Raw genomic sequence first — 27,816 nt, 5'->3', positions numbered from 1 at the left:
CAGGGCCGAATGCAGTTACAGGAAAGTTATGGTGGAGTAGTGACTTGTGACAAGCTTTGTTTCATTTGAGCTCATTTGAGTTTTGACAAAAATCACAATATCTTGGAAATGAAGGTACCGATTCAGAAGGGGGAGAACCTGTTTTACTGATTCAGGTGACCCTAACCTATGTAACGGTGGGGTTAGTTTGATATGCTGGGTTGTGGTGACAGACTCCTTTTTAAAGTACGGTATACTTCCAACTATGAAACCATTTTTAATAAATAGTATACATGAATAATAAAAAAAAATTATATTACATATTATTAAGGAACACTGTTCCATGTTCACTCCTCTACTACTTATCTACATTCAATCTGTTTATTTATATGGGGTTGTATCCAATGCACACATGAATGGAACTCTAAGGAGAGAGGATGAGCGAGGAGGGGTCTGATAATTTATTCTCTTATTCTGTTCAGTGGTAGAGTTTTATCTTAACGATAAGCTGAGCCAGAAGTATTCCTCTATCGAGGTGTAGTATAATGTAGCCTTTTCTAGCAGCCTTCTCCTGCTCCTCCCCTCTCCATAGAATAATATGTAAAAATTAAATCAACTTGAAGTAAAGATATTTCTAAATAAGATAGATAATAAAGTGCCTTTTATTCACCTGTACTTGGGGCTGGGCGATTATGACCAAATCACAATTAATCAGACACTTTACCTCGATTATGATTAATGTATGTATAGTGTCAGGGTCTGAGGTTGCTAGATGGGGTGGCATAGACACACAAGTCCAGTTTCTTTAGTCCAAAACAAAAGTAGAGTTTATTTTCACTCAAAAATGGTAGTGCAGCAACAAAAGGAAACAATACAAAAATAAATACCTGCCCGGCTAGGCTCTAACTAAACATAAGAATAGGTTACCTCACCTAGAATAACAGAAATCAAAAGCCAGTAGAATCACTCAGGACACAGCTCCAAAAATATGACCTCTCTGTCATCTCTACAGCCAAGCTCTGCCCAAAGTCTGCTGCTGGAGCAACTTCTTAAGCTCCCTTGATGAGCAGACTCCTTGCAGCTGAGTCGCTGCCGGAACATCCCCAAGTGTGGACTGGAGGGGGGTGGAATGACAGGTCCCACTGCCAACTTACCTACCATTCCTAAAAATCCATCCCAGTAACCGGAACTTTGAAATAATCCTCAGCAGACAATAGTTATCTGCTGAGAAACATTCTTTCTGGAGTTTTCTCATCTGACCCACCTTAGTAGTCTGGGTGAGATGTACACCCCCTCCATTACCTGACCAGCCATCGGCTTACAATAGCTTCTTTCCAGAATGTCTTTTGTCTCAGTATTCAAGTATTTTCTTAGCATTTCATGATTCATCTGTCTTAGAATTTACGAAAAAACTACTCTAAGGGGGCATTCACACGGAGTAACGCCGGGTGTGTATCACAACCGTACACGCCAGCGTTACGGCAGACTGCCGAACACTTCCCATTCACTTCAATGGGAGCACTCGTAAACGCCCCCTTAAGCTTTAACACCAGATAAGAAGCAAGATTTAGATGTCCCTTATACTGTTAGTATATGCCAGTTTGAGGATTTGGGGAATTTAGGACAGTGTATAGTAATTCCAAGTTATGGCAGTCAGATATTTATGAGCTTGTACCCAATGGACCCCATTACTCTGTTCCTACAATGGATAGAAGAATGGTAAAAGCAATGCATGTGTGAAAGCACCCTTCGTCTCCATTGAATTAAATGTAGTTTGGACCATTCAAGGAGCCAAGTCCCTTTGAGAGGTTTCAAATCCTCACTTTCCTCCCAGATCCAAGCATAACTTGATAATATAATATTGCTCCACTACAGTTCTTGTTTTACATGTTCCCCTTTGTTGAGGAAAAATACAAGATATGTATAGCTATAAAGCCAGCTCTCACTTGCAATTGTAGGTACTATCTGCGCGGATCAAGTGTGCTGAAAATAACTTGTCTGTATCCTCATTTAAATACATTATGTAGTATTTTCTGTCTCCTCTCCTGAAAGTTTCTGTAGACACAGTTGTTAATAGTGAACACAGAGGAAACCTCTCGACACCGAATCCTTCCTGTTTAGCACCTATTTAAGTGTATTTGTCATAGAAATATTGAGCTCTTTATCAGTACCTCAGTACCTTATATCATAATGACAGGCCATGTGGGCTAATATTATAATTAAAAAATAATATGCCATTTAGTTTAATTGGGTCATGGTTTTTTTTTTTTGTAAATGAATAACTTAGATGAATATTATGAACTTTGTAAAATACCTTCTTAGAGGAAAGTGTTTCTTTCTCTTCTTAGTTCCTTCACTGTGTGCTAAACTGCTTAATTAACTGAGAGATCGGTCAGGTTACATAGAAGTCTATGGAGAAGTGAGAGGGAAGAGGAGCCAAGTGAGGGAAAAATGAGCAGGACTGAGCAATATAGATGTGAATATAGCTCTGGAACAATAAATATCTCACTGTATCAGGTCCGGGAGGACTGTATCTCTATGCTTCTCATTTCTCCCTCTTCTTTGAACTGCAGTCAGTCTTCAGTGAAAAAGTATCTGTCAGTAAATTGTCAGTAAATCTGTCAGGACAGGAGTTGATGACAGGAGATAAAAGCATTATATTGTGGAGAGGAGCTGATGACAGGAGATAAAAGCATTATATTGTGATAAGATATTTTATATATATATATATACACACACACAAAGTAATTAAAAATAAATGAGTGTGTGTATGTATGTATGTATGTATGTATGTATGCATGTATGTATGTTTCTTTAGTCCAAAACAATAGTAGAGTTTTTATTTTCACTCAAAAAAGGTAGTGCAGCAACAAAAGGAAACAATACAATAATAAATACCTGCCCAGCTAGGCTTTAACTAAACTTAGAATAGGTTACCTCACCTAGGATAACAGAAATCCAAAAGCCAGTTGAATCACTCAGGACACAGCTCCAAAAAATATGGCCTCTCTGTTTGCTCTCCAGCCAAACTCTGCCCAAGTGTTGCTGCTGGAGCTGGCTTCTTAAGCCTCCTTGATGAGGAGACTCTCTGCAACTGAGTCGCTGCTAGAACATCCCCAAAGTGTGGACTGGAGGGGGGTGGAATGACAGGTCCCACTACCAATCCTACCTGCCATTCCTAAAAATCCAGCCCAGTAACCGGAACTTTGAAATAATCCTCAGCAGACAATAGTTATCTGCTGAGAAACATTCTTTCTGGAGTTTTCTCATCTGACCCACCTTAGTAGTCTGGGTGAGATGTACACCCCCTCCATTACCTGACCAGCCATCGGCTTACAGCATATATATATATATATATATATATATATATATATATATATATATATATATATGTGTATATGTATATATATCCCTAATATTATAAATGTGAAAGTTTGTGTGTTTGGATGTTTGTGTGTTTGGATGTTTGTTCTTCAATCATGCGTAAACAGCCGAACAGATTAGCCTGAAATATGAACATACGTATCTTGGGTCTGGGATTGAAACATAGGCTACTTTAGATCCATGTACACCACCGGACTTCACTGCCGCGACCGATGATTTTGACGGCGTAATTCGCTGAGGAACCTGAGATGACGTCATCCCAGGCCCTTGAGCCTTTCACCTGGTTGGCTGGCGCTGCTGTGTGGGCGGCGTTAGCAGTCGGCCAGCAAGCCGAGGAACATGGCGTGTCTCAAACCTCCAGCGCGTCCCGAACAAGCGGCCGTAGTGTGTGGCCGCCAGAACTGCATGACCTGCGCCAGCTGTATGCACTTACCGGGGGACTGAACTGTTCCGCTGCAGATGTAGAGGAGGTCGCCTGTGCCACTGCCGGGAAGGTCTGTTCGGCCTGCTGTTCCACAGAGGCTTCGGGCTATGGAGTCTGTATGTCAGTCGGCAATGTGGACACCGTGCAGCCTGTGTCTGCACTCGCGCACAGTGTTGCGTCCCAGGCTTGGGTAAGTACGCAGTGTTATATGGCCACGGCGGAAGTAGGTGTCATGGCAGGGGAGTTTGAGGAGGGGGGGTTGCTCAAGGGTGATGGTTGCGGGGGGTGCCTGCCAGGTCGGGCCACGGGAAGGGGGTGGTTATAGGGTGGAGGCTGTGGGAGAGGGGACCTGGGGAGGGAGAGCCAGGGGGCTGAGGAGAGACAGCTGGGGGGCCGCGGGAGGGAGAGGGGAGCCGGTGCGCCATGGGAGTGTGCGCAGAGAGGGTTGTGTTCCACTTGGGGCGCCCTGGGGGGGTGCAGGGCCGTGAGATACCGAGGGGGAACGCGGGACAGGGAATAATGAGTATGTTCGCGAGGGACGAAAGGGGTGGGGAAGAGGGTGGGCGCCAGGGCAAAGCGGTAGGTGCGCAGGCCACGGGGACAGGCGAGGGGTAAACGGGGTCGGGCCTTGCAGGGGTGAACGTGGGGCCACACGGTGACTCCTAACCAAACATGAATGCCAATATATAAGCGGCACAGCACCAACGCCAACCCACAGACGAAGTCGCGGACAGGTGCTAATATATATATATATTTATATATATATATATATATATATATATATATATATATATATATATATATATATATAAAAATTATATTTAGTCATGCTTGATGATGCCATATCTACAATGACTAGTCTGAAAATTAAAGTTCACCTCCAAAAATTAGTGCCATACAGGTGTCAATGGATCCATATTCTTCCAGTAAATGGGATTACCAGAGATGGTGATATAGTGCACTATTACTACTTACATGTATCTACTCTGACTCTGTATGTGTCACTCTTTTTCCATCCTACAATAAAAATACATGTCAGCAGCCACTGGACACAGACCAAAATGTCTTTGATCAGATGGTCGAGTCCACACAGAATGGCACCAAGGGATGCAGCTTAGCATATCTTTTACAAAATTGTAAACTATGCATGGTTAACCCTTTCCTCCAAATCAATCGCAATCTGGAGCTAAATTCAGAATATATTGGTCTTTTTTAATGGTAGATAACAGTATTACAGATGTCTGAATCTATTACAATCCTGTACATCTAAGAAACGTGAATGCATGAAGATAAGCCATAAACACGAGATTATTCTCCATGAGATGAAGGGGTTAATACGTTCCCAGGGGACCACATTGATGCAGTTTCCTTGTGTAATGATGATTGAATGGATTGAATGCAGTGTGGTTCTGTTCCCGCAAGGCTGTTTATGTACTGGTTACCTCTTATGTTGCCCTACAAGGAATATTTTGGAATGCTTTATTGCCGGGGTCGTCATGAATTAGCAGTGGACATCTCTGGCTGAAAGTATCTGTTGCCATAGGAACTACTAGCCAGATGCTTCTTCCTCTGGACGAGGAAATACTGTCATCATGAAGGTCAGGCTTCTCTGGAAAGGTCCACTTCTTTTCTTTTTTTTTTTCCCCTATATCAGCCTTCTTTAAAGCCCTTCATATTATAGATCCATTATAGAATATTGCGCTTGCATTTTCTTATCACTGTTTCTAAACAATATCAGTATTCTGTGCCCCTCACTGTTATAGAACCTTTAACACTGATAAAATGAAGGACTTATAGACCTTTGTGGTAATGTCTTCCATGTTATCTTCATATATGAATTCAGCAATGCATATCAAAATGCAACATTTAAAGGTATTCTAAGCTATTATAATAACAGAGCAGAGATCTACTTAGATCATACATGGTGCTAGACGAGGAAACCTCTTTCGTATAGTGTAGTGATTTAAAGAAAAAATCAAAGATGAGTCGAACAATAATTGTAAGTCAGACAACTCCCATACTAAAGTCATATACCCCAAACTATAGCACAGAAGTGCCGCCATCAGATGCTTCAGGACGCAAGCGTTTACTGCTATTTCCTGGGATGCTCCTTTACTTTCCCATCACATGCAATAAAAGTACACGTGCAGCCAACAGTGTGGCCCAGGATCACCGTGTGGCATCACCCTTAGGATGGTAACACACTGTGTATCTGGGTGTAGCTATAGCTATATCCAGTACTAGGTCACTGGTACTTTCACTTTGATATAAATCTACGTTCACATGATGTGTTTTTCCACAAAGTGCATGCATTTTTATTGGAACTTGCCTGCATTTTTTGTGCAAAAACACACTGTCATAGAGAATAATGTCCCATAGCGACCCCTCCATCATGGTATAATGTCCCATGGTGTCCACCATATGGTATAGTATCCCATAGAGGCCCCAGCGAATTTTCCAAAATTGCATCATGATGCTGACATAACACCTGAGGCCCTATTAGCGGATACTGACGTCAGGCAGAAGTGCTGAAGATAACAGGGACTGAGCCCCTGATCTCTGGGGTCTTTGCTAGGGGCACAGTTTTGCTTTTTCCATCAAAGAAGGGCTATTTGCATATTCTTTTGGGTGACTTAAAAGCCATAAATATATGATCACTAGGAGCCCCCAGGCCATGAAGAAAAACAAAACAGGACAACCCCTCTAAGGGCCATAGGTTTCATTCTTACTTGGGAAAGGTTAAATGATTGTTGTTCCCCCGGCAGGTTGTTGACCTGTTCCGTTGGAATGTATCCTATAATATGTGGGATATTAAACAGTTTACTAGGTGCCAAATAAGATAAAATAATCCTTTAACAGTCCCACCATGGGGAAATTTCAGTGTGTTACAGCAACATGATAATACGGATACAAATGTCTCCCAAACCAATAATAGTGCGGTAAATAAGCCTTTCATAGGAGAAGTAACATACTTCTGAGGACACAATGAGGAAGAAATGCAGAGATAATCATCGTGGTTTCTTCTATGCAGGTCAGCCTGCAAGTACATTGGGGTCAGGTCTGAATTGCCAGTTATGCCTACATACAGCGACGAGTGCTCTGGTCTCATCTACAATCGTTGCCCAATGCCTCCCTTTTAGCTATGAGTGACATTTTCAGCCTCTGCCTCCATTACACCTGTCTGTAAGCAAATTGGGCACTTGCAGACTGACTTACGTGTCCGCGCAAAGATTATTACTTCTGCATTGCCTTGTCAGTTTGGGGCCATAATGATATGTTTTTACTCTTACTAAAGTCACCTACACAACACTCTCATTATGTTAGGCATGTTCGATCCTAATCTTTCATTTTAATTTAAAGGGATTGTCCAAGACTAAGGCTAGGTTCCGTTTGGGGGGTCCACTTGAAAGATGTTATTGCCGCTATTATTGTGACAGTTTTTGTTGATTTTAGTGTTTCAATATATAATAGCTCAATTGTTTCTGGCAGACCCATTGAGATGTATGATGTTGCTTCATTCAGCGGGGGAATTTGGGACTCCCAATCTTGTGATCAGTGGGGGTTCTAGATTTCATATACTGACAGTAAGCAGGAATTGGTAAAATTGTGAGAGAATGCTAAGTGTGTTATGTTAATGCCTCTGTAAATGTTGTCACTGGAGATACTCCTGTGTGGTTCCATATGTGGTGTATTGCTGTTCCCTGATAAAGGGACATTTTTCCATTCATTGACAAGTTGCTAGCAGATCAATTTCTTTTTTCTTTCTGCAATTGACCCTATACTGCAAGTGGGGTTCTACCATGCAGCTTGGGGAGACCAAATTTCCCAGGGCGTTTAGTGCTGTTACACCCTTTTATTCTGGGGATGAAAATTCTGATTTGTAGCGTATTGCTATTTCCTATAGGACAAACCCATGGTCAGAACAAAAAAAGACCCTGCCATATGGTAACAGAATAATAAGATGTCATTTTTATTAAATATAGTAAGTGGAATAATGTATGGAACTGAATGGTCAAAAATAGGAGTATTCCTTTCTCAGCCGTGTCTGTTCCTGTGAATGAATAGAGAACCATCACGCAGTCAGCGAAAATTTGAGGTTGTCACATCTGTCTTGATGACATGTATGCGAATGCAGATCCTTTTTGTGAATTTACTGACATGTTTGCCTGGTAAAGATATTTTACAGTGAATGTATTATTACCTCTTACATTACCTTAACAGAAGTACCAATAAATCCAGTCACTTACAGGTGACGTCCGATTAGAGGTGTTCACTTTTTTCATGAGGCTCAGACTGCCATTATGAATACTTCCAGCCACGTCTCATCTCTGCAAAGTTTGCTGCTTAAGTAGGATGATGTCATAGCAGCGAGGGGTTCAAATCAAATCAAAGAAGCTTTATTGACACAACCGAATAGACATTTGAAATTGCCAAAGCAAGTAGGGTGGGTATGGGGGGCTTCAGGGGGAGAGTGGTGGTTGTGGGGGAGTATTGGGCTGATGGTGGGGGGTATGGGGGGTGGGTCAGGTGTAGGGTGGATGGGTGGGTGACTTGAAGTATTAGTCCTTGGGTGAATGGGTGATTTGGGGTATAATTGTCCTTGGCGTCTCATCTTCCCCTCATTTGGTGGCAGGTGGACATATATTGGGCAGCGATCTCCACAGTGGGCTCCTCTTCTCCCAGTAGGATGTAGATTTTCCTCTTCTCATCTGTGGATGTGAAGTCTAGGATGTGGGCAGAGAGTCTTTGAAAGTAGACGGTCCTCACAGCTGAGTATTTGTTGCAGTGTAGCAGGAAGTGGGCCTCGTCTTCTAGGGCGCCCTGGGCACAGTCCTGGCACAGTCTGTTCTCCTGTGGCTTGTACGTCTGCCTGTGCCGCCCTGTTTCAATCTCTAGGCTGTGGGCACTCAATCTGTACAGACTCAGAGTCTGTCTCTGTTTGGGGTGGTGTATTTTCTCCTGGTAGATGGCCATGGTTCAGTCTCCTTTCAGTGACTGGTATATGTTGAGTTTCTTAGAGTTACAGTATTTATTTTGTTTGTCCATTCTTCAATGTACTGCTCTTTGTCACTTTCTATGGCCCCCTTTATTTGGGTCTTGTTCAGAGTCTGTTAAGAGTTTTGGTTTGGCAGGTGGCTGTCGCTCGGTTGGGGGGCGCCGGGTTTGCTCGGGGCTCTGTGACTTAGCCAGGCTTGGTGATGGTAGGAGCTGGGGCTGCTGCCCTGAATGTGCGCCTGGAATGATAGTGCCCTCTTCTGCATGGTGAGCCATAGGTGGAGCCTGCCTAGTTCCGCCCGGTATGCCATGTTGGAGGTGCTGCGATGGAGCAGGTATTTGCAGAACTCCAGATGGAAGGTCTCTATTGGGCTAGAATCCCACTTTGACTTGTCTGGGTAGGTGGCCGGGCCTCATATCTCTCTGCTGTAGAGAGGTAGTGGTTTGAGGTGGTACAGTTGCCTTCTAATGGCATAAAATGTTCTGCTGGCTTTTCCATCAGGGTTTGTATTGCTGTTTTGAAGCTCCCTGATTGGTTAAGCTCCAGCCCTAGGTAGTTGTAGCTGCTGGTTTTCTCCAGTGTAGAGCAGTTTAATGTGAGGTGGGGGATGGAAGCTTTGTTGTGGTCCTCCTTCTGGAATACCATGACTTTGGTCTTCTTGTGGTTGATGGGTAGTGCACATGTGGTGCTGAATTTTTCTGATGCTGCTATGCTATCTTGGAGGCCTCTCTCTGTGGGGACAGGAGCAGGAGGTCATCAGCGTACAGCAGGAACTTCACCTTGCGGTCGTTCAGGGTGAGACTTGGTTTTGGTGAGGCCTCCAGGGTTGCAGCCAGTTCATTGATGTAGATGTTGAAGAGCGTTGGGCTCAGGCTGCAGCCCTGTCTGCCCTTCCCCCCGGGCCTGCTGGAAATATGCTGTTCTCTTCTCGTTCACCTTCACAAAGTATTAGTTTGTGGGGTTTCTGATGTAGGAGCTCTCATATGTCCTCCCTCCTATGCCACGTTCTAGGAGGAGCATGCCTGGGTGCCATACTGAGTCGAACGCCTTCTTAAAGGATCTTTGTTCTCTGCACGGGGTAGTACAGGCTGGAAATGGTAGATGTCTGAATTGTAAGAGCAGAGCTCCAAGAAACTAAGGGCCCGCCCTCCGTGCACCAATTGTCTCGTTTGCATAAGACTTCAAAGTTGTTTTTCTCTAAATCTACAAAAAGTGACATACATAACAAAGGTTTGTTGTTTATCACTGCAACATGCTCTATAGTGGTACCAATGGGTAGTAATACTTGGGGGAGGTGGTATGGTAGATTCCCTTTAACCCCTTCCCGACATGCGCCGTAATAGTACGGCGCGTGTCGGGTCTGTAACTATGGCGACCGCCCGGGAGCCGGGCGGCCGTCATAGCCGCCGGGTGTCTACTGCTTTAAGCAGTAGACAACCGGCTCTAATGCCTCCGATCAGTCCCCGGACTGATCGGAGGCATTAACCCCTCCGGCGCTGCTGTCAAAGGCGCCGGAGGCACCATTTTGGGCGCCGCCATTTTGGCAAGGATCGCCGGCTCCTGGAGCATGCTCCAGGGCCGACGTCATGTTGCAGTGACAGCCGGGAGCCTTGTTAAAGGCTCCCAGCCGGTCTGCAAATTCTCTCTTTTGCAGGCTGGTGTATACAGCCTGCAAAAGAGATGATGCTTTTTTTGCAATGCATTGCAATGCATTAGCATTGTAATGCATTGCATTAGTGATCAGACCCCCTGGGGTTCAACACCCCTAGGGGGTCTAATAAATGCAAAAAAAAAATAAAAAAAAAAGTAAAAAAAAATATAAAAAAATATAAAAAGTATTAAAAGTTCAAATCACCCCCCTTTCCCTAGAACACATATAAAAGTAGTTAAAAACTGTAAAACATATACATGTTAGGTATCCCCGCGTCCGAAATCGCCCGCTCTACAAATCTATAAAAATATTTTTCCTGTTCGGTAAACGCCGTAGCAGGAAAAATAGTCAAAAGTGCCAAACCGCCGTTTTTTCACTGTTTTAATTCTGATAAAAATTTGAATAAAAAGTGATCAAAGCAATAACATTTCCCGAAAATGGTAGAACTAAAAAGTACACCCGGCCCCGCAAAAAAAGACGCCCTATGCATCCCCGTACACCTATGTATAAAAAAGTTACGGCCGTCGGAATATGGTGACTTTTAGAAAAAAAAAATTTTAACACCGTTTTGGAATTTTTTTTAGGGGTCAAAATGTAAATAAAACCATATAAATTTGGTATCCCTGGAACCGTACCGAAACACAGAATATAGGGGACATGTCATTTTGGCTGCACAGTGAACGCCGTAAAACCAAAGCCCGTAAGAAAGTCGCAGAAATGCATTTTTTCTTCAAATCCACCCCATTCTGAATTTTTTCCCTGCTTCCCAGTACATTATATAGAATAATTAATGGTGGCATCATAAAGAAAAAATTGTCCCGCAAAAATTAAGACCTCATATGACTCTGGGAGCGGAGAAATAAAAAAGTTATGGGGTTTAGAAGGAGGGGAGTCAAAAACGAAAAACGAAAATCAAAAAATGCCATCGGCGGGAAGGGGTTAATGTTTCACAAGCTGCTTCAGCATTTTGGCCCAGCTTTTGATAAATAAATAATGAAACTTTGTAATTTGCATTTATTTGTTTCTTCATCTGTTCACATTTTGTCATCATGTATACACAACAGCTTATCTTGAAAAGTCAAATAAAATGACAGGTAAGCTTTAGCCTGCACCCTGGGAAAGCTCCCAGTGCATACATTTAAAAGATACTTCTAACAAGTGGCATACAATGGCATCAGTCACTCATAGGGAACTATGTAAACACAAAAAAAGATGTGTATGTAGTATGGCTTCCTTTTTATGGAATCACTCGACAATTGTTCCATTGCAAGAATAACCCACTACAGATCCAGCCATATGGCTGCCAAAAGAGTGTTCTGTGGGTGTAATGGGTGCCTATGGATCCTTTCAATGTACAGATGGCGAAGTGCAAAATAATCTATTGTTTTTGCTTTTCTTTTTTGTTTGCCCTTTAAGGGAAAAGCCACACAGCGCCGTGTCTGCAAAGCAGTTTCTGCAGTTACTGATGTGGCAGTTGGCAGATGTCCGTAAGGGCATGTCAGATTGGTGTGGCAGCTGCACACATCTGAAACCCCGCCTCTGTGACACCCAATGACCATGTAGTTTTGCACTTTAGATTAAATATGATTCTTTACTCAGAAAACCAAGGGGTGTCCTAGGGTTGCTTCAACCACGTGCACTTGTCCCTCTATCTGACAGTGCCCTAAGTGCTTTGGGAAAGAAAGCATTATTTTTTAATATGTTACACCTATTTGTTTCAAATTCACACAACAACTGACTAGAAAACATACAGTACATGTGCAACAAACAGGATATGTCTCTCTGCTGTATGAAGATCCTGTCGAGACCTATCAGATTCCCACTGCAGTTCTTCTGCTCGACTTCTGTCAAAATGTCTTCCTGTTCCGGGGCAACACGGTGGCTCAGTGGTTAGCACTAGAGATGAGCGAACACTGTTCAGATCAGCCTTTCCGAACAGCACGCTCCCATAGAAATGAATGGAAGCACCTGGCACGGCGACCGACCGCCGGCAAAGTATACGTGCCAGGTGCTTCCATTCATTTCTATGGGAGCGTGCTGTTCGGAACGGCTGATCCGAACAGTGTTCGCTCATCTCTAGTTAGCACTGTAGCTCTGCAGTGCTGGAGTCCTGGGTTCTAATCCTGCGGGGAACAACATCTGCAAGGAGTTTGTATGTTCTCCCTGTGTTTGCGTGGATTTCCTCCCATTCTATGAAGACATACTGATAGGAAAACTAAACAAAAAAAAATGTCTTCCTGCTCCTTCTCTCCTCCCCATAAATCTAATCCCTATAGCTCCTATCTCTTACATAGTTGCGCTATCTCTCACAGTTAAGTCATTAGTATCCCATTACCCTCCCTAGTATCACCAGTAGCAGTTGGTCCAGCTCTACAAGGACTTTCCAGGACCAATGGTGACCTCATCCTGATGGTCTAAGAGTCACTTTTAGTATTAACTCTATAGAGCTTTACAGAAAATAGACATGTGTACTGGTATTAGACATGGGGAACAGCATCAGCAAATGCATACTTTGCATCTACTTCAGTGACTACCTTGGTGTGTCACTTTAACTCAACAGCATGTTCTGCATTTCATATGTGGCACCCAATGGTTGTGCCCTAAAAACCGCATTACATGGCCCGATTATCACACCAATTATTGGATATCAGTGTTCTTAGGAATGCTTATTCCCAATAATTTGCCTAGCCAAATTGTCAAAAGATCAACCTTTTTATGTACTTGAAACATGGCAGGATATTGGCAGTACTGTATCGATTTGTATAAACAGGATAATGTGTTGCTGACAATTGCAAGCTCTATGTGGTTCAACAATTTGTTCATTACCCATTCAGTAGAGATGATCCACGTCATGTAGATGCAGTAAAGGATCTGGCAACAGTCAGGAAAAAAAACCCATTTGGGGTTGTCAATCCCTACCCATTGTCTGCTTGATTGGCTGTATAAACAGGCCATAAGAGGCATATGTCTCCTGAAACAGCCTATTTTTTAAATCAAGTTTTTAATGTTCAAACATTTTTTTTTTATATTTTTGCTGAGTAAAAAAAAAATCTAAAATTTGTATATTACTCACTATTAATCCAAATGATGTGCTTATACTTCCTGTACTGACTTCTCTCTGCATCAATCACTCATCACAGCTATCTCTTAGGCTGAGTTCACACAGAATATTTTGGTCAGGATTTTGAGGCCGTATCCGCCTCAAAATCCTGACCAAAACGAAGGCTCCCATTGAAATCAATGGGACCCGGTCAGTTCTTTTTTCCAGGAGCCATTTGTTCCGGCTCCCGGAAAAAAGAATGGACATGCTCATTCTTCAGGAGGATTGTGCCTTGCGAATCCGCCTGAAGACACTCCCGACTAGGGCCATTCATTTGGGCCTAATCCGGATTGCAGTGCTGCGATTGCATGCCGGTGCACTGCACAGGCATCCAGTCGCGGCTGCACCATATTTTGGACCAGAAACTGAGGTGGCCTTCGTGTCAAATTCCGATCCAAAATACTCCATCTGAACTCAGCCTTATATGTAGATAAGACACTGAATCCATCGGTCAGGTGATTTCACAGCTTGTCTATTCCCGTCTCTACACAATGACCTCTGCAGGGGCCACAGAACATAACTAAAAAATTCTCCCATAGAAGACAATAGCGTCTAGTCCGCACCATTATGCCCATTGGTTATGGTCCATCTCCAGGAAATATAAAAGGACTACTTAGGCTTAGTGGCCACATGACCTGCAAGAAGGTTGTCAGAAGTGGGAAGGACATCTGTGCACTGTTCAGTACTGGGTTAGTCAGAAATTGCCTTGAGCTTTTCTTTCACCCTTTTAGGTAAGGTTTAGCAGTGTGTAAGCATCTTCTTGGCAATCAATGAATTTGCTTCTTTAATATTGCCCTTCAGTTCTGCTTCACCCCACATTACAAGGCCATATTAATATCGATCGACACCACTGATAGGAATCTTACAACTTGAGACCAGCATATGAACTGAACATCACAGCAACATGAAAACCTTTCCTGGAGACGGACCCTTTTGTTTCCGTGCATCCCTCATGTTCTTCATGTCGCCACTTGCAGCACCTAACACCTGTTTATCTTTTGCAATGAGATGAGACTCTTCATGAGACTATGGATCATGCATAGCATAGAAAACATGTCTGCAGATTCTCGGAAATGTCATACCGCAACACATCTGTGGAGGGCACTCTGACATCTCTCAACATTGTAGTTCTTGGCTTACATTTAATTTCAAGAAATCCTAATTATGGAACATGTCTTCAGCTGTCTCCATTTTGTGTTTTTCATGCATTTATGTACCTGCGTTTTGGAGTAAGGCTGGGGACGTTAATACGCTTGATATCTCTGAGAAAATCACAGCTGCGGTTAATTTGTTAGTTCTTACATTCCAGGCTGATTTAATTTACTGAAGGGACATTAAAATTAATTATTTAGCAGTGTGCACTAAATGGGAAAACTATGAACATATTAACAGCCCGAGATTGCTGTTTGCTTAAGCTGTGTGATAGGAAGGTCATTTGGAAATTTTATTTTTAATTAAAAATAAAAAAAAAATGTTGGACCACTCGCATCGTATTGGGCTGTAATCTCCGGTCCCTCCAAGTAATTGACACTTGCATTAGTTATTAGTTGCCGGAAGGTGCTTTATTAGAGGTAAGTATAATGCAGTATCTCTCGCTTGGATCGAATACACAGTTGTCATTAGTTAGAAGGGTTTTCTGTTTACCTGGGTTACAAAATCCAATTTTATGCATTGTTAGAAGGACGTTTGACCTGCTGAGAAAATGCCGGCTGTAGAGTGGATTGTATCATTGTATAAACACTTGATCTTGACCGGGCATATCTGCAGTGCTGGCAATAGCATTTTTGTGTGGCATTACCATCACTCAATTAGAGTGAAGTTTTAACAGCTATGCATTCTGTGCTAAGGAGAACTCTCTAGCGGCTTTGAAGGTCATCTGTAAAACAGCTGCGACAAGATTTTCATTTTATCTCATAACTGGTATGACAAGACTTGTCAAGTGCTCCGTATGAAAATATCATAAAATTTCTTAAGGAAAATGATTTATAGAGACAAGAGTATGAGGGCTGCCATGAATGTGGGCTTAATTGTACTCTTTTATTTGCAAGATTGTAACCTAAAATTGCCAGAACCTCCGCTATTTTGTTAAAGGCGAGTGACTAAACTTTTCTAAAGGGATGCATCTGTCACAGTTTCACAAGTAGCTTTAGACATATGATGTATCGCTCTGAGAATATTCAATTATAGTGACCCTTCGGTTCACAATATGAACATAGTCAAGAAACCTGGTACTTTCCTTTCTTTTCTTCTGGTCTGGTTTCTGCAATTCCCAGGCTTTTTATATTCCTGTAAATTGGTTGCAAGTAGAGATGAGCGAGTAGTATTCGATCAAGTAGGTATTCAATAGAATACTACGTTAATCGAAATACTCGTACTCGTTCGAATACTACTCACCATTTGCAGTAAATATTTGACTCAGGCTCGTCTTTGCTAGTTGGGAGAGATGGCAGCTTGCAGTTATGCGGGAGCTGACTTTTTCTCATAGGAATACATTGACCAGTGTTGATTGGCCGAATGCCATACAGTGTATAGCATTCGGCCAATCAACGCTGGTTCTGCCGGAGGCTCGTCTGTGAGGAGGCGGAGTCTAAGATTGGACCACAATGGAGACTGCGGTGGTCCGATCTTAGACTCCGCCTCGTCAGAGACGAGTCTCTGGCAGAACCAGCGTTGATTGGCCGAATGCTGGACACTGTATAGCATTCGGCCAATCAATGATGGTCAATGCATTCCTATGAGAAAAAGTCAGCTCCCGCATAACCGCAAGCTGCCAGCTCTCCCGACTAGCAAAGACGAGCCTACTGCAGAACCAGCGTTGATTTGCCGAATACTATACAGTGTATAGCATTCGATTGAAGTTTCACTGCAGCTGGAGAACCGAAGGTTGCTGACCCCTACTCTACACCTTATTCCTGCTTTTAGATGAACCAGCTGAGAGAAGGGGAGAGTGTCTCAAAAGCATGAGTTTGTATAAGTGTGAAGTTTATAATCATGTAATGTATAAAAAACATTATTATCCTTTAAAAGTTGAATGCTAGATATAGTTGCTTATGCTTGAAACTGGTATAATGTTATATCATAAGATGGCGCCTTAAATCCAGGATGTGTGCAAGAAAAACAAATGCTTGGCTTGCTGTCACAAGACAGCTCCCCAAGGTTATCACACAGGAGCGGGAGCAGCTGGCTATATATGGCACTCCTTAAACTTTTTCTGTTTGATTGAGATGTACCATACCAATCAGGAATGAATATGAAATCTTACTTTGTTTTTATATCACTTCCTTTCTCTGCTACTATTTAACCCTCGTGTTCTCGATAAAAAGTGTGTCGGCATATTTTCTTTTGCTGAGAGAACAACGAATACCAAACACATAGGTTGGTGTGATTTCTTTACCGCCTGGCCCTCAGCCTAATCAATTAGGATGATGACAGTTACCCGAGATTATTGGTCAATCCTATTAATATTATAAATGTGAAAGTTTGTGAGTTTGGATGTTTGTGTGATTGGATGTTTGTTACTCAATCACACCCGAACAGCTGATTGGATTTCCTAGAAATTTCACACACACCTACATATTGGCCAGGAAGGGGTAATAGGCTACTTTAAAAGTGTTACTCACCCCAAAACGCCACCACGACCCTCAAAAGTTGTCTCCAGCTCCACGTCGCCCCTGCCATGACGTCAGCGCAGGTTGTTACATGCAGCTCCTATTGGTGGAGGCCGGTGTGTGCGGGATAGGGAGACAGGTCAGCAGCCCCATAGGTTGACGCCAATATGTGGGCGTGGCCAGCACGCACGGACACGTCACTCAACATGGCGGCGCCTCCACCACACAGCCACCCGTGCATGGTCTTCCCAGCACTGACATGCTGGCCACACACTCCCCCCATGCCGGCATAACATGCAGCAGCGCGAACATGCCTTAAGTAAGGGGGGGGGGGGAGGGCGCGCTTAGTTAGGAGGGAGCCGGGGAAACAGCAGCGGGGCTGTGGCGTCCCCCCCATCAGGGTGTGGGAGAGGCCCACGGCAGCCGCAAGGAAAGGGGCGTCGGGGACAACGGGTCGCGCAAGGGGGGGGTCGCGGACAAAGTCGCGGGTACAGCTAGTTAGTCATAAACGCGACTATGACTTTAGCATAAGCAAAGCATAGTGTGTATAGAGTAAACTGAGAAGCTGGAGCGCGATTCCCAGAAATGAGTAAAGTGCGAGGGGGTACCCAAAAGTTTCCAGAAAAGTTTTTGAAGCATGTATTTATTTTTTTGTACAAAATTCCTTCAATCTCCTTCAATGTACTCTCCTTTAGTGGTGTCTCGTTCGCCATTATTCAAAACATTTTTTAAACTCATCTACTTTGATGTGTGCAAGTGCCTCCGTCGTTTTCCTCTTCAGCTCCTCCACGTCGGTGAAACGCTTCCCCTTGAGGTTCCTCTTCATTCACTGGGAGCCATATTGGGTGGGTGGGGCAAGACAGCCATGCCGTTTCTTGCCATGAAAGTGGTCACCGAGATGGCGGTGTGGGCTGGGGCATTGTCGTGGTGGAAAAACCAATCACCAGACTGCCATATTTTGGGCCTTTTTCGACGCACACTGTTGCGCAACCTCTTGAGAACCCCCAAGTAGAAAACCTGGTTGACAGTCTGACCTGTTGGAATGAATTCCAAGTGCACAATCCCTTTTGCATCGAAAAAACAAATGACCATTGTCTTCACATTGGCCTTCACTTGACGAGCCTTTTTGGCGCGGGGCGAGGATGGCGTCTTCCAGTGGCTTGATTGTTGTTTGGTTTCCGGGTCGTAAGCATAGCACCAAGACTCATCTCCCGTGATAATTTTAGAAAAAATTTCTGGGTGGGTTTCGGCATGTTCTTTCATGGCACGGCATGTTTCGACGCGACGCTCTTTCTGTTGATGAGTCAAGAGCCGCGGCACAAACTTTGCAGCGACCTGTGACATGCCCAATTCCTCTGATAAAAAACACACAATCGAGCTCCAACTCACTCCAGACAACTCTTCGAATTCCTCCATGGTTCGTCGTCGATCTTCACGCACGAGCTCGTTGATTTTTTTGGACACTTTCGTCCGTTCGTGAAGTTGACGGACGTCCAGAACGCAGTTTATAATCAATTGACATTTCACCATTTTTAAAGCGGGTGAACCACGAGTAAACTTGAGCTTGATACATAGTGTCATCCTTGTAAGCGGTCTTCAACATTTGAACGGTTTCCGATTCTTTTTTCCCGAGCAGAAAGCAAAACTTCACAGCCGCGCGCTGCACATAAAACTTCTCCATGAAGGAAAACGAAGGCTGGACAAAACAGCTCTTGAAAGAAAATTCACTGCGGGTAGACGAAACCTTCCGCATCAACGCCACTTGGCACACTGACTGAGAAGGCATGGTTGAACAAATAACTAGCTGCAGAATCGCATACTATGAAAACTGCGCGCGCAGCAGCCTCATTCTGGAAACTTTTGGGTCCCCCTCATACATAGAGGAACCACAGTATAAAGATTACAAATAAGAACACCATATATTTTATATATATGTATTACTCTTTCACTGTGAATTTTTAATTTTGAACCAGTTGTTGAAAAATTAAAAAAAACAATAAGAAGTAATAATACCAGTTGCCATAGTCCGAATTTCGAGAGAGACGCTTTAAGTCAATGTACTCCCATACTATAGCTCTCATACAGAAAATCAATTGGTGTCTTCACAAGTGGCCTCCTCTATGTTCTCCCTTGATATCCTTCCAGTTTACTAGGTCTCTATTATTGAGTAGCTGAATCGTAGATTGTAGACCTTATTGTGGGAAGTTGTTGGGATAACTGGATGTTCTTGCTGTCTTTATCACACCAGTGGGTATTGAAGACACCAAATATGTTTGTTTTTCCACCACCCTTTTATACTAAAAGATTCATGGGAGACTTCTGAGTCTTGGCCAGTTTTATCAGCTGGTGTTACTGTCACACAGCTCCTAAAGGGTATACTCTTTAGATCAAAATTAGGCGGAGGTGGGAGACACCACACAGTCATATATGAAGAAAACACGAAGGAGGAGCTAATGCAATACTTTATAGGTGCTGTCACTACTTTCGAGGACCTAGGACGTCTAGACAAAATAAGTAAATAAAATAATAGGGCGTCCTCTTTTGTACCACACCTGCTTTTTTCTGGGTCACCTGACAAAGACTTTGCAGAAAGTTGATCCCATACTAACAAAAACTCTGCGTAGCTACAGTATATAGTTCCTTCTGCCCTTTGCTGTAGTTTCCCGAGGTCTCACTTACCTGCATTAGATAATGTGATTGAGCCATTTTTCCTGTACATTTTGCTTTGGTAGCACTTACTATTTTTCTTTTATTAATGTACTTTTGCTTGTACCAAATAATATTTTTTCCCATGTAAAGAAAATGATAGGGTGTTAAAATAGATCGGCATAAATGTCTCAGGCAGACGGCTATGATTTTGTCCCATTCATTCACAAAGCCGCAGCCAGCTCCACTCTAAATATGTCATGGATTTCAACATTTTTCCTAAAGTAAAAAATATCACCTGTAAATGTAAGTCTCTTAGCTGTCCTCATATGCAAAGGCTTTTTATATTCTATGCACAACCTCACAGGAATGTAGCTTAAAGGGAATGTATCACAATTTCATGTATTTATTAAAAGGAGATAGTGAAATCTGACTTGGTTCTAATCTGGTTTTATTTTCTGATTTGCATAGTTTTTATTCAGTTTTCTGTACATAAGTATGGAGGCTTCCATCTTGCCTGAGAGTCTCTTCTGTTCTTTTAACAGCAATTCAGTGATTTCCTTTAAAGTAGTCACATGGCCATAGACAGAAATATTTGTAGTATTTGTATTACTTGTCCTTTCACCGTTTCAATGTATATATTCTATCTGCACCGATTTTAGGCTGTATCCACAATATGGGGACACTTCTTCAATTACAGGTCTGGCAGACTCCAAGCAGCAAAGTACATATACCTGTACAAGGGTTAATGCATTGTGGGGAACCACTCAGGTAGATGCTTGTAGCAGTGCAGGAAACAGGGACACAGACACTGGATTGTACACAGGTTCAGGCTTTATTCACATGTAGCGCTTACACTGCTTTTGCCAAGCCACAGGATAAACAAAACAAAACCCTTCTTGGCTGAGAAAACTGACTTAAATGTAAGGAAACTTTTCCTTGGTAGCCAGTCTCCCACCTTGGCAATAACAATGGATGGCACAGTACCTGCTTTGGAGGTCCGGTCTGGACAGTTCAACTCTGTCAGTGTGGTGCCACACTCCTAGTCCTACACACAGACCATTATCAGGCCTTGATTAGTCAGCTGACCTCCCTGGTGTGAGTTTTTACCATACACCCTTTAGCTGCCTGGCTGGAATGTACCTGTCTTCCCAGACTACACCCTTCACTCTCTCACAGGGTGAATAGCGGTGAGTCTGCTTAATCCACAACGTGGCCCACAGCTAAACTGCTTTAATGACACAATGGGTCCACAACCCCCTCTCTGTTACGCTGTTACCATCCCATTAGTATTTTTGGGCCCCTATGAAGTAGCTGGTTGTAGATATTTCTTTTATAGCTACACAATTGCATGTTTTCATGTATGCTACAGATTTTGATCATAAGGATCGCTGTCATCGCTCAGTGATCATGCAATTAAAACTCATCTAGACTTGGAAACCATGGAAACTTAGGTGGTCAGAGGATCAAAACAATGTTAGAGTTTCCTTTATTGACAGCTACAAGTGATAGACCTTTGTTTCCCACCTTATTCATTTCAGTGATTTTCAGCATACCCCAATATTTTTGAAAGCAAATGAGGGAAACTTTTAGGTTCGTTGTTCTGATTCCCATATTGATCAGAATAACAGATGTTCTCCAGCAGTGTGACCGACTCCTTATGACATTCTACTTGTGCTCAAATAACATTTGCACATGTCTGTCCTCAGTAGTCACATGCCGTTTCTATACAGGTCACCATTGAGGTAAGTGATTATCTGCAATGGTGACCTGAGCACAAATGGAATGTCATCAGGAGACCTCATCACAACTTGTATGGGTGCACATAGGTTATTGCTGCTGGAATCGAAGACTTGTAACCATAAGTTTTTATTTTATTTATCCTTTTTTCCACTGAAGTAAGTAGAAAACGGTTCACAAGGGGAAAACATCATTTCATTCAGGTGACTCTAACCTACCTAAGTGCATGGCTGGGCTGATATGCTGGTTATATCAACAAACTCTCCTTAGACCAAAGCCCCGCATTGTGAAAACGCAGTGTATTGACCGCAGCAAAACCCCCCAAAAAACTGTATTTTACATTAACTTAAATCCCATCCACACATTGCAGAAAAAACTCTGTATCAGAAATGCTGCGATTTCAAAAAACGCTTTCAGTTTTCTAAATCACAGTATGTCTCTAATACCTCGCAGACTCTCTGTGAAGAATTTTGTGGAAAAACTGTGATGCGTTTCCACCAAGGTCTTTTCTGTAGCATTTTTTAATTTTTTTTTTTTGCAGCAATTCACTGGGTGGGTCCTTAACTTTATGACTTTTCAGTTGGATACCTGTGTGGACACCCGCCATCCCCACAGATCATCTGTTTGTACCTGCACTCGCTGAGCAGGCCATGTGGTGTCAAATTCATCAGTCATATGGTCTGAGCTGCAGTACGAAGCACAACCTCTATATAAATATACTGCGCTGTACTTGGTAAATTCTGACTGCTGCTATCTCTTCAAACAGCTGATCGACCAGGGCAGGGGTGAACCTGCCCCTTTCGCCACCCAAGGCGAACGACAGAAAGCCCCCCCCCCCCGAGGAGGGGGCGGGGCTAAGCGGAGGGGGCGGGGCTTAGCGGCGTTCGCAGGCACGGAGAGGACCTGCTCTCTGCCTGAGCGTGAGGGGAGGCTGCTGGAGCAGCGCTACTCCAGTGGCCTCCCCAATCCACCGCTCGGTGCTAAGCCAGTCCAGGACAGCTTGTCCTGGACTGGCTTAGGTAAGCAAAAATGCCGCCCTCCCTGGGGACTTGGCATAGCGCCGCCTGAAGCGGTCGCTTCAGGTCGCCTCATGGGAGGTGCGGCGCTGGACCAGGGGCCTTGGTGTTAATCTTTAGTTGATGACCTATTTGGCCTGGAAACCCCCTTTGGGCCGGACCCCTATGTAAAGACCACGGAAAAAAATGTGACATTTTACAGTCCCGTTTTTGAAATCGCAGTATGTCAGTTATACCTACGGAAACTTAGGCGGTTTCTTCATATAGTTGAAGCAGAAAGGTGTCCTCTGCGGACTTTATGAAAAGCGTTGCAAATCGCAGGGTGGGGCCTTACCTGAAACCCATCTTTCTTTGTATCCTCACCGGGTTCATAGAGGTTGCTGGCTGGAATTTCTAGTCTTCTGAATGGTAAATTTGCTTTGTGTCCCAGATACATCTCTTTTTCTCTCACCTCCTGCTTTTGAAATATACTTACTTATTTTCAGTTCCTTTCTTAGTAATGGCCACGTCTTCATTTCATAAGAACTAATTTGGTGTAGGTTAAAGTTTAGCTTTTAGTAGTGATATTTGCATTTGCGAATAACTAGTTTACTTATTTTTGCCTCTTTTAGTTGCTAGGAAACTGGACTGGAAAGTGCATACATTTGTATACTTTGTAATGTATGTTTGTACTGCAGGTATCTATAAAGCACTGTATCGAGTGTCCTAGCAGTACTGCTTACACAAACTCTTGTGCTTGGGGAAAAAAAGCTCATGTTCTTGTGCTTTATTAAAAAATGGTTCACACTTCATTAAACACGGCAACCTTTGAAACTGGATGAAAAATATGGATTGTAATAATCAAAGCTATGTGTGAGCATTAAGGTGATTTTCTACATCTAATTTAGCCAGTGCCTGGAATATTGAACTGCTTTTGTGACCATTTTCATTGCATATGAAAAGCACAATAAACTGTAACTGTACATAAATACTATGAACAGGAAAGGTTTACTTTGACGCAGTGCACCATTTCCTTCTAAACCCGATCTAATACAAATGGGAATAGACAACGTGTGCTGTTCGGCTGAATCATCATATTTTATTCGCTATTCATCCATCACCTCCATTAAGGGGGGCTTTATTAGGCCAAGAGAAGCTTTGCAAATACACAATGGGACAGAATTGCTAACAATCTGAGCCACTATTTTGGCAAAAAAAAAGTCACAAATTTTAAAGGGAGTCTATCACCTCCCCTAAGTATATTCAGTAGCCGCCACCGGGTTACCGAACACACTACAGAAGATAAACATATCACTTTTGAAGATTTGGAGAAAAGGAAACAGTAGGTGCATGGAGGGTTAGTCTTCAGTCCAAGTACTGCAATTGCTGCTTAAAGGGTTTGCCCAGGATACTTTTTTTGTTGTAGCAGGACGCTGAGGAAGGTGAAAAATAAAAAAATACTTGTCTGTCCTTGGTGCTCCAGCATTCCCCTGCCACTTTCCATTCCCATCAGCACCCTGGAGCTTTTCTGGCAGAATTCCCTGCCACACATCACATGACTGCTGAGTCCAATTTGTAGTCTCAAAAGCCTAATGAAAGGAAGAGTCTCGTCACCTGGGGACCAACCCCTTAAAGTAGGATGGGTGATGTCATAGCAGTCAGTGCAAAGGCAGGAGATAGTAGGGGTGTGAGTGGCAAGAATAGTACTCCAGAAGGCGGAAGGTCCATCCCAGTGCACCAACTTTTACATGACACTTCATAGTTCGTTCTCCCTAAATCTAGCGACCTACAAAGTGACATACCGTATTTTCCGGCATATAAGATGACTTTTTAAACCCTGAAAATCTCTTCAAAAGTTAGGGGTCGTCTTATACACCGGTTACACAGTAATTAAATGTGGACTGTTTTGGCGGAGGAGCAGGATTGCAACATCGCCATGCTCCTGCTGCTGCTGGCTTCCTGTAGTGGTAGGAGTGGAGCAGTGCTGCGGCCCCAGCGCTTGTTCCAGTGGCACTATCTCTCTACAGCATCCACCGTATAGTGGATGCCGGGTATGTAAAGATAATGTCGATAGGTAATCAGTATGAAAACTCCATTTGGGCCCAGAAATCCCCTTTGAGGGAGCCTTCACACGGAGTAAACGCGTGTGTATTTTTGCAAAATACATGTGTAAAAATAAGACTCCCATTAACTTCAATGACATTTTACAGGCGTATTTTTACATGTGTAAAAAATATCATTGAAGTCAATGGGAGTCTTATTTTTATACGTGTATTTTTACACGTTTAGGGAGCCTTCACACGATGTAACGCTGCGCTCATTCTGATCGTAAAAGCACGATCAGAATGAGCGCGTAAAAAGTAGCTCCCATTGACTTGAATGGGAGCCGGCATATGTGGGCTCCCCATTGAAGTCAATAGGAGGCTTTTTTCCCTATGCTTTCAATGTATTACACGCGTATCACATTGAAAGCATAGGGAAAAAAGCCTCCCATTGATTTCAATGGTGAGCGCACGTATGCCGGCTCCCATTCAAGTCAATGGGAGCTGCTTTTTATGCGCTCATTCTGAACGTGTTTTTACGATCAGAATGAGCGCAGCGTTACATCGTGTGAAGGCTCCCGTATTTTGCAAAAATACACACGCGTTTACTCCGTGTGAAGGCTCCCTAATCCGGCATTGTGTTTTGATGGAAGAAATGGCACTTCAGACTGTCCTATAATGATTCTGGGCAGGACATCTAGGACACAGTAATTGACAACTTATCCTGTGTCATAGTGTATACACAGTAAGCTGTCAATCACTGTGTGTGGGAGGGAGTAAGCAGGACTCTCATGGTCTCTCCTAGGAGTCTTTTCAAAATTTAATCGACTTTTTATTAATGAATCCAGCTGCAAATGATATTACCCTCTACATCACTGTTTTCAGATAGAAGAAATCACCTGACAGATTCACTTTATGTATTTTCATAATTTTTCAATTAAAGTAAAGTACCGTAGCTTTTATATGCATCTTCTGGTAGTTCTCATTAACATGCTAAATGGACAAATACAGAAGTAGCTGACACCAGAGTTGACGCATTGTGTTTTGTCAGCCACATGGTGCTGTGGGGCTCTGCCATAGAGTGCAGCTTTAGTATGTCATGAGCCATGGCGGGTAATCCATTTGACAGACCAGCTGGCACAGTCTTGCATACAAAAACAGAAGACAATGCTTGACTATTTCGCTATTCTTTTAGCAGTCATATGACTTGATGGTTAAGAGGGATTCAGTGATTTACCTGTATGATAAATATATTTTCCTCCATGTGAGTATTTTTCAATGAGTAATTCCTTTTTCCAGCAACTAAGGGCCCCTGTACACGGAGTTTATGCTCCGTGTATTCTGTATACGTTCGGCTCATTTTGTTCATTTTACACGTGTAAAAATACATGTGTAAAATGTAGTTAGCCATTGAGTTCAATGGCATGTTCGTATAACGCGCGTCTTTTTGCGCGCACGCAGACGCGCGCAAGAAGACGCTCGTTATACGAACATTGTATACACGTGTAAAATGAACAAAATGAGCCAAACGTATACAGAATACACGGAGCGTAAACTCCGTGTGAAGGGGCCCTTATACTGTGTCTGCCTTGACCTTTATCTAGCTATTGTACATAGCAGAGGCCTATCTTGAAGATCCTAAGCCCCAATGCAGAATTTGTTGTTGGCCTCTTGCTTACCATGTACCAGTCAAAATAGTGGTATATTTTATGTGGCAAAGGGACCCCTCAGGGACCAGTAGCAACTGCTACCTCTGCACCCCCTATGGTTGCACTCCCGGGATATAGACACTGTTTCAACAAATCTTTCATGAATAAATAGTACTGACGATTGTAAGAAACTTTGTAATATATCTTATAGAGAGCTGCCTTATTTGGCTGTTAGCAGGCTGTTCCTCAGGACCGTGGAGTTGGAGTTGGTTCCACATTTGGGTGGAGGTGGCTGCCACCCATTTGTCACTGAAATTCCAGGCTTTTCTTAAAGGAGTATTCCCACGTACATAGTTTTTTTTTTTTTAAATTTGTAGATACCATAATTAAAAGTTAAACATTATTGCAAATATAAGTAATTAAACATTTTGCAGAGTTTTAAAGATTTTCTCTAAATATCTTGTGGTCACAGTCTGTTGTCTTGATCGGTTTCCAGTGGATACAACCAAGAATACAAGGCGTTTCTAAGGTCAGAAAATCAGCCATGATTTCCTTATTGTGGCCAGAATATCTTCTGATACATGTAGTGTCCCTGCATGATAATCCGGCTACAATAAGAAAATCATAGCTGGGTTCCTGACAAGTCCCAGACCATAGAAGGTTTCTGCATTAGTGGTTGTAACTAGAGATGAGCGAACAGTAAAATGTTCGAGATTCGATATTCGTTTCGAGTAGCCCCTCAATATTCGACTACTGGAATCGAATATCGAACCCTATTATAGTCTATTGGGGGAAAATGCTCGTTTCAGGGGTAGGCAACATTCGATCAAATTATACTTACCAAGTCCACGAGTGAGGGTCGGGCTGGATCCTCTGAGAAGTCTTCTCCGTGCAGCGTCCCCGCAGCATCTTCCCGCTCTGAATTCACTCTGCCAGGCATCGGGCCTGGGCAGAGCCTACTGCGCATGTCCGCACTACAAGCAGGCATGCGCAGTCGGCTCTGCCCAGGCCCGATGCCTGGCAGAGTGAATTCAGAGCCGGAAGACGCCGTGGGGACGCTGCACAGAGAAGACTTCTAAAGGTAGGAGAAGAACCAGCGTTGATTGGCCGACTGTATAGCATTCGGCCAATCAATGCTGGTTCTGCATCAAACTTTTCCATTCAAATAGCGAGTGGTACTCGATCGAGTACGAGTATTTCGAATACCATAGTAGTCGATCGAATACCTACTCAATCGAATACTACTCGCTCATCTCTAGTTGTAACCATTAGCAACCGATCAAGATCACAGACTGTCACCACTAAGATAGTTAGAGAAAATGTTTAAAATTTTGCAGAATTTTTAATTACTTATATTTGCAAAAATGTTTAACTTTTAATTATCTACAAATATAGATATGAATATGTACATGGGAATACCCCTTTAAGGTTCCTATCTAGTATTTCAAATGGGTTCAGGTCTGGACTTTGGGTCTTTGCAGCGCATTGATTCTTTTCTTCATCAACCATTCTTTTGTAGATTTGCTAGTGTGCTTGGAGTCATCGTCCTCTTCTATGACCCAGTTTTGGCCAGGATTCAGCTGTTGGATAGATGGCTTCACA

The 27,816-nt window shown here is 43.1% G+C and overlaps 1 protein-coding gene across 1 annotated transcript in view; it reads left to right on the top strand.

Moving 5' to 3' along the window:
• The window catches only part of ULK4 (unc-51 like kinase 4), a 511,681-nt gene that overhangs the window by 44,870 nt on the left and 438,995 nt on the right, over nucleotides 1-27,816 (top strand). The gene's annotated exons all lie outside the window — the stretch shown is intronic.

The sequence above is a fragment of the Leptodactylus fuscus genome, chromosome 4, assembly GCF_031893055.1.
Source record: "Leptodactylus fuscus isolate aLepFus1 chromosome 4, aLepFus1.hap2, whole genome shotgun sequence".
Classification (NCBI taxonomy): domain Eukaryota; kingdom Metazoa; phylum Chordata; class Amphibia; order Anura; family Leptodactylidae; genus Leptodactylus; species Leptodactylus fuscus.
This window is presented reverse-complemented; position numbering and strand designations above follow the sequence as displayed.